Below are 7,783 nucleotides of genomic sequence, written 5' to 3' on the forward strand. Positions count from 1 at the left end.
CTCTGTTGGGTGCTAAAGTGACTACGTACTAAAGATAAGGTCAAGGAACCAATTAAGACGTTTCACGAATAATACCTAACGCGAACTCCGAAATACGCCTGAGGGCGATAAGTTCCCCAATACATGCTCTCCTTGCGCTCTTTAAACTGGAACAAGAAGCTCAAAAGAATCAAAATTTTCCACAACAAGAAACGTATAAAGTTAAGTAAGACAAATATATTTAGAGAGTACCATAGTTAAGTCCATGACATTAGGAGCAGGAAAAGGAGTGGTAACAACCGGCCTTAGAGCATGTGCATCAGTGAACCCCATGAAAGGGGTTCACAAAGTATTTTTTTATTATTTTTTTTTTACTGTTTGATTTTTGTTTTTAAAAAAAAAAAAAAAATTAATTAATCGGACCAATCGCGGACCGCCACGTATCGTGGGGCCCGCGCTACAGTGATGAACCAGGTTCACTGGGAAGAGCTTGGGAGAGACAGGTTCATTACTATTCATTATTATAATATTTTTTTTTTTTTGAGAATCTGTGTGAACTCCCCATAAGTTCACTAATGGGGGTGCTCTTACTATCTGCTGGGTTTCATCATCAAGCGTATGAGAGTACTCATCAGGACGAGCATCAGACTTCGCCATCAGCACTGAGTAAGTGAAAGGTTTCTGCTATGTGGATGATCGTTAAAGCTGAGATATGAACAGTGAAGCCTAAGAGGTGGGCTTTTATAGCAATGCTCTGGGGTTTCAAAATATGACTTTCTGCTACTTTAGTCTTTTTCTAATCTTATATATTAAAACAGAAGTCACAACCTTGATTCATGTGTGATTTTTTTAAAAAATTGACCTAATGGACCTAATGAACTTATTCATAGAAATTCATATTACATTTTAGTTCAGACTAATAATAAATAGAATTTTTAAAATATTTTAATCATAATATCTTTTGATATCTTTTCATTTTAAATATATATATATTTATTTTAAAATTCTAACAGATCTGTTTAAAAAGATTTTTACAAGATCTTCATTTCCGAAATTATATTTAAATATTTTCGATAATTTCAAAATTAGTTTAAAATATTATTATACATTAATATATTCAGTTATATAAAATTAAAAATAGAAAAATATATAACATTTTATTTATTATATAATCATAATCAATCATATTAAAATAAAATTATTATACTGAACTAAATATAATAAAATTGTATTAAATTTATATATTTATATATCTTATTTTCGTAATTGTAAAATATTTATGTTCAAAAATAAAATCTAATATGTTGGTAAAATGGGTTAACATTATCAAACTATATAATATATGTATAAAAATTAACATGTATTTCTTTAAAGTTAATAATATAAAATCTTTGTAACTACTTTAATCATAATATATTTTCATTTTAAATATAATATATATTTATATATATATTTTAAAACTTCTAATAAATCTGTGTAAAAATATTTAAACAATAACTTAATGTATTTTAAGTTATCCTTAGAAAATGAAAATAACTAAATTATATCCTATTTTATCTACTTTATTGTCATGATCATGTTAAAATATAATTATTATACTAAAATAAATATGATAAAATTATATTCAATTGATAAATTTATAAATTTTATTTTCATAAATATAAACTATTTATTTAAAATATAATATGATGATAGAACAGATTAAAATTAACAAACTATATAATACATGTCTAAAAATTAACATATCTTAGACTTTTATATATACAATAATAAATTATCTAAAATGAATAAGCATAAAAATGTTGGTAAAAAGAAGTCCAGTTTTGAAAAACGGGTCAGAATTTAGCATAAATTAAATACAAAATAATTTTTAAATATATTTTCTCATGAATATATTAATTTGCTTAATAACTAAATGCAAATACAATAAGATAAATATATAATAAACAATTAATTAATTATAACATGTAAACTATAAAATTATTGTATTTGAAATAGTTATATAAATATTTAAATATATGATTAATATTAAAAATATATACCATTTATGTTCTAAAACAATAATTTATGTATAGAAAAGTGAAAACAAGCACCTGTGCGGTTGCACGGGTCAAAATCTAGTCTATACTATTAAAAGGAAATCACTCTGAAAAAATCTACATATATAAAGTTGTTGCATCCTCATTAATGGCATAATAGTAATTTAGTTAGTGGTCTTACGTATTATTCTAATAAACCAATACCATATTCGTGTACGATGGGTTTTGATGTGAATAAAATGAACATGTGGGACCCACTCTCTGGATTTAAAGTACGATGGCTTTTAATGTGAATATTCAATCTTCCTTCTTTTGTTACCAAATGCAGTTGCACTCAAGCTTAGTATTCGTAATAAACGAGTCGCTCAGCTTTTTAGTTCTACCAACACATTCATATGAGATCCACTCTACATTTATTACCGACAATATATAATGTTATTAAGCAACACATAATTCTTTACTTATCCATTATACATTAATTAATCCAATGAATTAATATATGCCTATACTCTTTAGTTCTCTTACTGCTAATACTTCAAATCTAAGTTTGTGTTTTATATTTACTCAACCCATCATAGTCAAAAATATCAAATAATTTAACTTTTTAGTTTTAAAAATAATAACTTTATGTAATTTTTTTAAAGAAATAATAACTTATTCACAAAATCTCAAGCTTTTGAAGCACTAATAGAAATCTATATTATTGAATATTTACTAAAAAAAGTTGTATGTGTTATTTATCATTTTATCCTACTATTGAATATTCTAGTGATACAAAATTTTAAATATTTTTAAAGAATCCTATTATTCATTATTTCATTTGATATACTTTTTGTCTAAATTATTTTCTCATCTAACATTATGGTTGTTATGAAATAGTGTTATATACCATATTTATGCTCAAATTGGACCAACAATATTTATGCATTAATTATAAAAATGAGTTAGTATATATCATACAGCATTTATACCATGTCATCTTACATTATATAATTCTAAATATTTATAAAATCAAATTTGATTAAAAAACACTTTAGTAAACCATCTCTAAAACAAAATTATATATATTATGTTAAACTAATTTTTTACAAAATTATTTATCAAAGAAATTATTAAAAACCCTATAACTTTTTTTGTTCCAAAAAATGAAAAAAATCTACAAATATATACTATATATACTATTAAATTAGCCAAAATCTATCGGTTCACTAAATGTAACTCTTATAAAGTACACATAAATATAGTGCGAGAATAGGTTTAGGCATTTAGGTCTTTAGGTCGGGTACCGATTGATTCCTTTTAGATCTGATATCTCTGGGTCCTAACATTTGGACCCAACTAAGTGTTTTGAAAAGAAAAATATAAGTTTGGGTTCAAATCGTTTAATTTTGGATTTGAGTCGATTCAGTTCCATAATTCAAATTCCTGTAAAATACATGTAATTTAGGTATGTATTGGGTCCCGGTCAATTCAGGTATTTAGAAAAAAAACTAAAAATATCTGCAAACATGAAAAAGCTAAAACACAAAAAAAATATCTGAAAATCCAAACAATACCTAAAAATATTTAAATATCCAAAACATCCAAAATTTTACCCTAAATTTTACTTCAGAAACCAATAATATCCACAGTTTTATTCGAATACAAGAAATATAATTTTAAATATTTTAAATTTTACTGAAATCTGAAATAGTAATGAAAAACCTGAATCTGAAACTTAAAAAGATTATATAATACTGGAATATATCTGAAATACTCAAATATACATAATATAAACAAAATATCTTGGGTACTTTGGGTACCCCGATTCGGAGAGAGACATGGTCCAAAAATGTAGTAGGAACTTTGCCCAATCCGATTAAATTCACCCCACCATTTATGACCAATCAAATTTTCACTTAGATTATTAATTAAAAAATATTAAATTAAATAAAAAATAGCTACAAAAATAAAAACGCTAATTTTAACGACGTTAACGCTTCCACCTAAACCCTAAATCTTAAATTCTAAACCCTATACCCTAAATTCTAAACCCAAATCCAAACCCCTAAACCCAAATCCTATACCCTAAACCCTAATCATAGATCCTAAACCCTAATTATATACTCTAAACCCAAAAACTAGACTATAAACCTAAACTCTATACCCTAAACCCAAGTCCTAAACCCTAAACCCAAACCGTAAACCTTAAACCCAAATTATATACCCTAAACCCAAAACTTTAACCATAAGTCCAAACGGTAAATCCTAAACCCAAACCGTAAATCTTAAACCCAAAACCTATACCCTAAACCCAAATCTTAGACCTAAAACCCAACCGGTAAACTCTAAACCCAAACCCCAAACTTAGATGCTATAGGGTTTGGGTTAAGGTTTACGGTTTAGGTTTAGGGTCTAAGACTTGGATTTAGGGTACAGGGTTTAGGTTTATAGTCTATTTTTTGGGTTTAAGGTATATAATTTGGGTTTAGGGTCTAGAATTAGGGTATAGGGTATAGAGTTTGGGTTTAGGGTCTAGGATTAGGGTTTAGGGTATAGGGTATAGGGTTTGGGTTTGGATTTGGGTTTAGAATTTAGGGTATAAGGTTTAGAATTTAAAATTTAGGGTTTAGGGATTCGCTGGAAGCGTTAACGTCGTTATAATTAGCATTTTTATTTTTTGCAGCTTTTTTTGTTTAATTTAATATTTTTTAATTAATAATCTAAGTAGAAATTTGATTGGTTATAAAAGGTGGGGTGAATTTAAAGGTTCACCCTAGGGGGTGAACCTAAGTTCTGTCCTTCATCGTCATTTTTCATGTTTACACTAACCACTTTTACCCTCATTTTTAATGAAAGCTAAAAGACATTTATAACACTAAGGTTAACTAATTTATACTTAGGATTTAGAGTCGAGGGGTGGGGTTTAGAATCGAGGGGTGGGGTTTAGAGTTTTTGAAATGTGAAATTTAGGATTCTAATAAATACTTAAAAAAATTTAAAATAGTTTCAAAAATAATTTTCGATTCTCAAAAAGAAATAAAAAAAAAAAACAGCGAAAAGCAATTTTCAAAAAAAAATTTGATTTTTTTTATAAGAACTTCAAATTTGTAAAATTATAATTGAAAAGCATAAAAATTAATTTTTATTTTCTTTTTTTATTTATTTATTATACATATATATAAAAAAAGAGTATAAAAGTCTTTTGCCACTTAATAAAGAATGTATTTTTGAAAATGTCTCTTTAGTGGTGGTAAACATTAATAATGGTACCAAGAAAGTGGTAAACATAAAAATTTTGTATGAAAATTTCTAAAGTAATTCATATTTATAACCTAAACAAATCCGCGCTTTCAAAGCGCGGATCAAAATCTAGTACACCATTAAAATAAGTAATCCAAACTCTAGATCATGATGCGAACTGATTAACCCATTGGATTTTTTAAAGACTTTTGAGTCTTTTTATAGTAAATAGTAATACTTAACTTTCTTATAAAATAACTCCATTAAATAGCGATGTTTTTAAGGGGAATTGCATCCTACATCCATCAAACAAATTATAATTCATCCACTAACTAAACGTAACTAAATTTCTTTCAATACTTCACCAAAAAAACAATCAATTCTAAAGAAGAGACAACGATGAAGTCATAGACGGTGAGCACACACAACAACTCTTTCATTTTTTTTTAAATCAGTTGATTCTCACAATTATCCTTTTGTTTTCATACTCTGTTTTCGTTTCTGTTTTTGTTTTAAAGATCCAGTGGTGAAGAACAGACAGCGATGAAAGCGTAGACGGTGAGCACACACAAAAACTTTTTTTTCTCCTTTTTTTTCTTAAATCAATTGATTCTCACAATCATGATTTTGTTTACATACTCTGTTTTCCTTTATGTTTTTGTTTTACAGATCTAGTGGTGAAGAACAACGACGGTGAATCGGTTAAAACATCGTGTCGGAAAAAAGAGAGGAGATAAAGATGATCTCTGTATATGGTGGTGAACGAAATGAATATGTATCAGCCTATCTAAAAGAAAAGAAGAATTGAAGAAGATGAATTCGCCGTCTATACTATATTTGGTGAAATTAATAGTATAGTATATATTTTTAAGTATAGCTACTTATGTACAGTTACCATACTATTTGAGACATATTTCTATACTACTCCTTAAAAATGTAATAATATGTCATGTTTTTAAATTTGATAGGTCTCTTCTTTGTCAATATGTGTGATTGATTGTAATATGAAATTCATTTTTCCGTGTTGACAAATTTGATTATTTGGACATTCGTTTACTATACTACTTAGAATATATGGAATATAAGATATGTAATATGCTAACCAAGTAAAGGTGATTTCAAGTGTTAAATATTGGAAAACAATTTTTAGATTGTATTTGGGTTTATAGGTTTCTGCCTAGAGTTTAGATTTACTAAGTAAAAGTTTGGGTATAGTAAACCATATAATATACATTCTATTTGGGTTTATACTTTCTTGATTAGGGTTTAGCTTAATCTATTTATTTAGGTTTAGGGTTTAGGGTATATTTGGATTAGGATTAGTGACTAGATGTAAGGTTTAGTATTTTAGAAGGTGAGGGGGTATGGTTGGGGTGGAGCATTAACTTCTTTTCATGCAATCATAGATATTTTATAGTTTCACCAATATGTACTATGTTATTTATTTTGTTCTCTCTATTTGGGGTTTTGTGTTTATATTTGGGTTGGTTTATATTTGAGTTAGGGTTTAGTGATTAGATTTTAGGGGTTTAGATTTACTAAGTAAAGGTTTGGGTATAGTAAACCATATTATATATATTCTATTTTGGGTTTATATTTTCTTGATTAGAATTTAGCTTAATCTATTTATTTCCAGTAAATGTGCTTTTCACGTGTTTAATATTGGAAAATAATTTCTCGGATTGTATTTGGGTTTATAGGTTTTCTACCTAGGGTTTTAGATTTACTAAGTAAATGTTGGGTATAGTAAACCATATTATATCACTTCTATTTGGGTTTATATTTGGGTATATAAACCCATATTATAAATATATTATACTATATACCCATATAGTATAGTGTATGAACCTGGGTACACTTGATATTTGAAAACATGAGAAACTGTTTATATCTTGGATGTAGGTTGACATATCCAGATTAGATTAGAGATATTCCATTCCTTAAAGAATAGTACGCAAGATATTGTAACTTTACCATATTACATCATCTACACATTTGTCAACATTTTTTTTTTTAATGGAGAACGACATCATTATATTTACACAAATGAATGGACTACACCATTTATCAAACTATTGGTTTTCTATTATCCTCTGCATATTTACTGAAACAATAAAACATATGTAATTTGTATGTGTATGATGTGGCTTCATTTAATTTGGGTGATGTGGTTTGTATGTGTGTGATGTGGCCTCATTATTAGCCATATTTAATTTAAGTGATGTGGCATTACCTTTTTACTTTTACCTACTACTTGTATGAGAGAGGATTATAACTGGATCAAAAGAGACATAATTGTTACTTACTTTATTGTGTCAAAATCATAAGCATGTATTTAGTTTCACTTATGATTTAGGTTATTCAGCAAATAAGCTCTGTTTTTAATCGGTTTGAAAATAAAATAGTTTCTAAACAAAAAGTGTTTTGAAATAAATAAGCATGCTCGGTGACAAGTAATTTTGCTCCGGACGATAAGTGTATAGCGTAGGCGTATTTTTTTCCGATAAGTTTGGTAATAAATCTACAAACAGTTTTTGGTCGTA

The 7,783-nt window shown here is 27.2% G+C and overlaps 1 long non-coding RNA gene across 1 annotated transcript; it reads left to right on the plus strand.

The window, feature by feature from the left end:
- The first annotated feature begins 5,087 nt into the window (after positions 1-5,087).
- On the plus strand, positions 5,088-6,270 carry LOC103843932. Its single transcript, XR_628200.3, has 3 exons — positions 5,088-5,654; positions 5,759-5,798; positions 5,910-6,270. It is a non-coding gene; the product is annotated as an uncharacterized LOC103843932 (long non-coding RNA).
- Positions 6,271-7,783: the final 1,513 nt, after the last annotated feature.

Source organism: Brassica rapa, chromosome A10 (assembly GCF_000309985.2).
Source record: "Brassica rapa cultivar Chiifu-401-42 chromosome A10, CAAS_Brap_v3.01, whole genome shotgun sequence".
Lineage (NCBI taxonomy): Eukaryota > Viridiplantae > Streptophyta > Magnoliopsida > Brassicales > Brassicaceae > Brassica > Brassica rapa.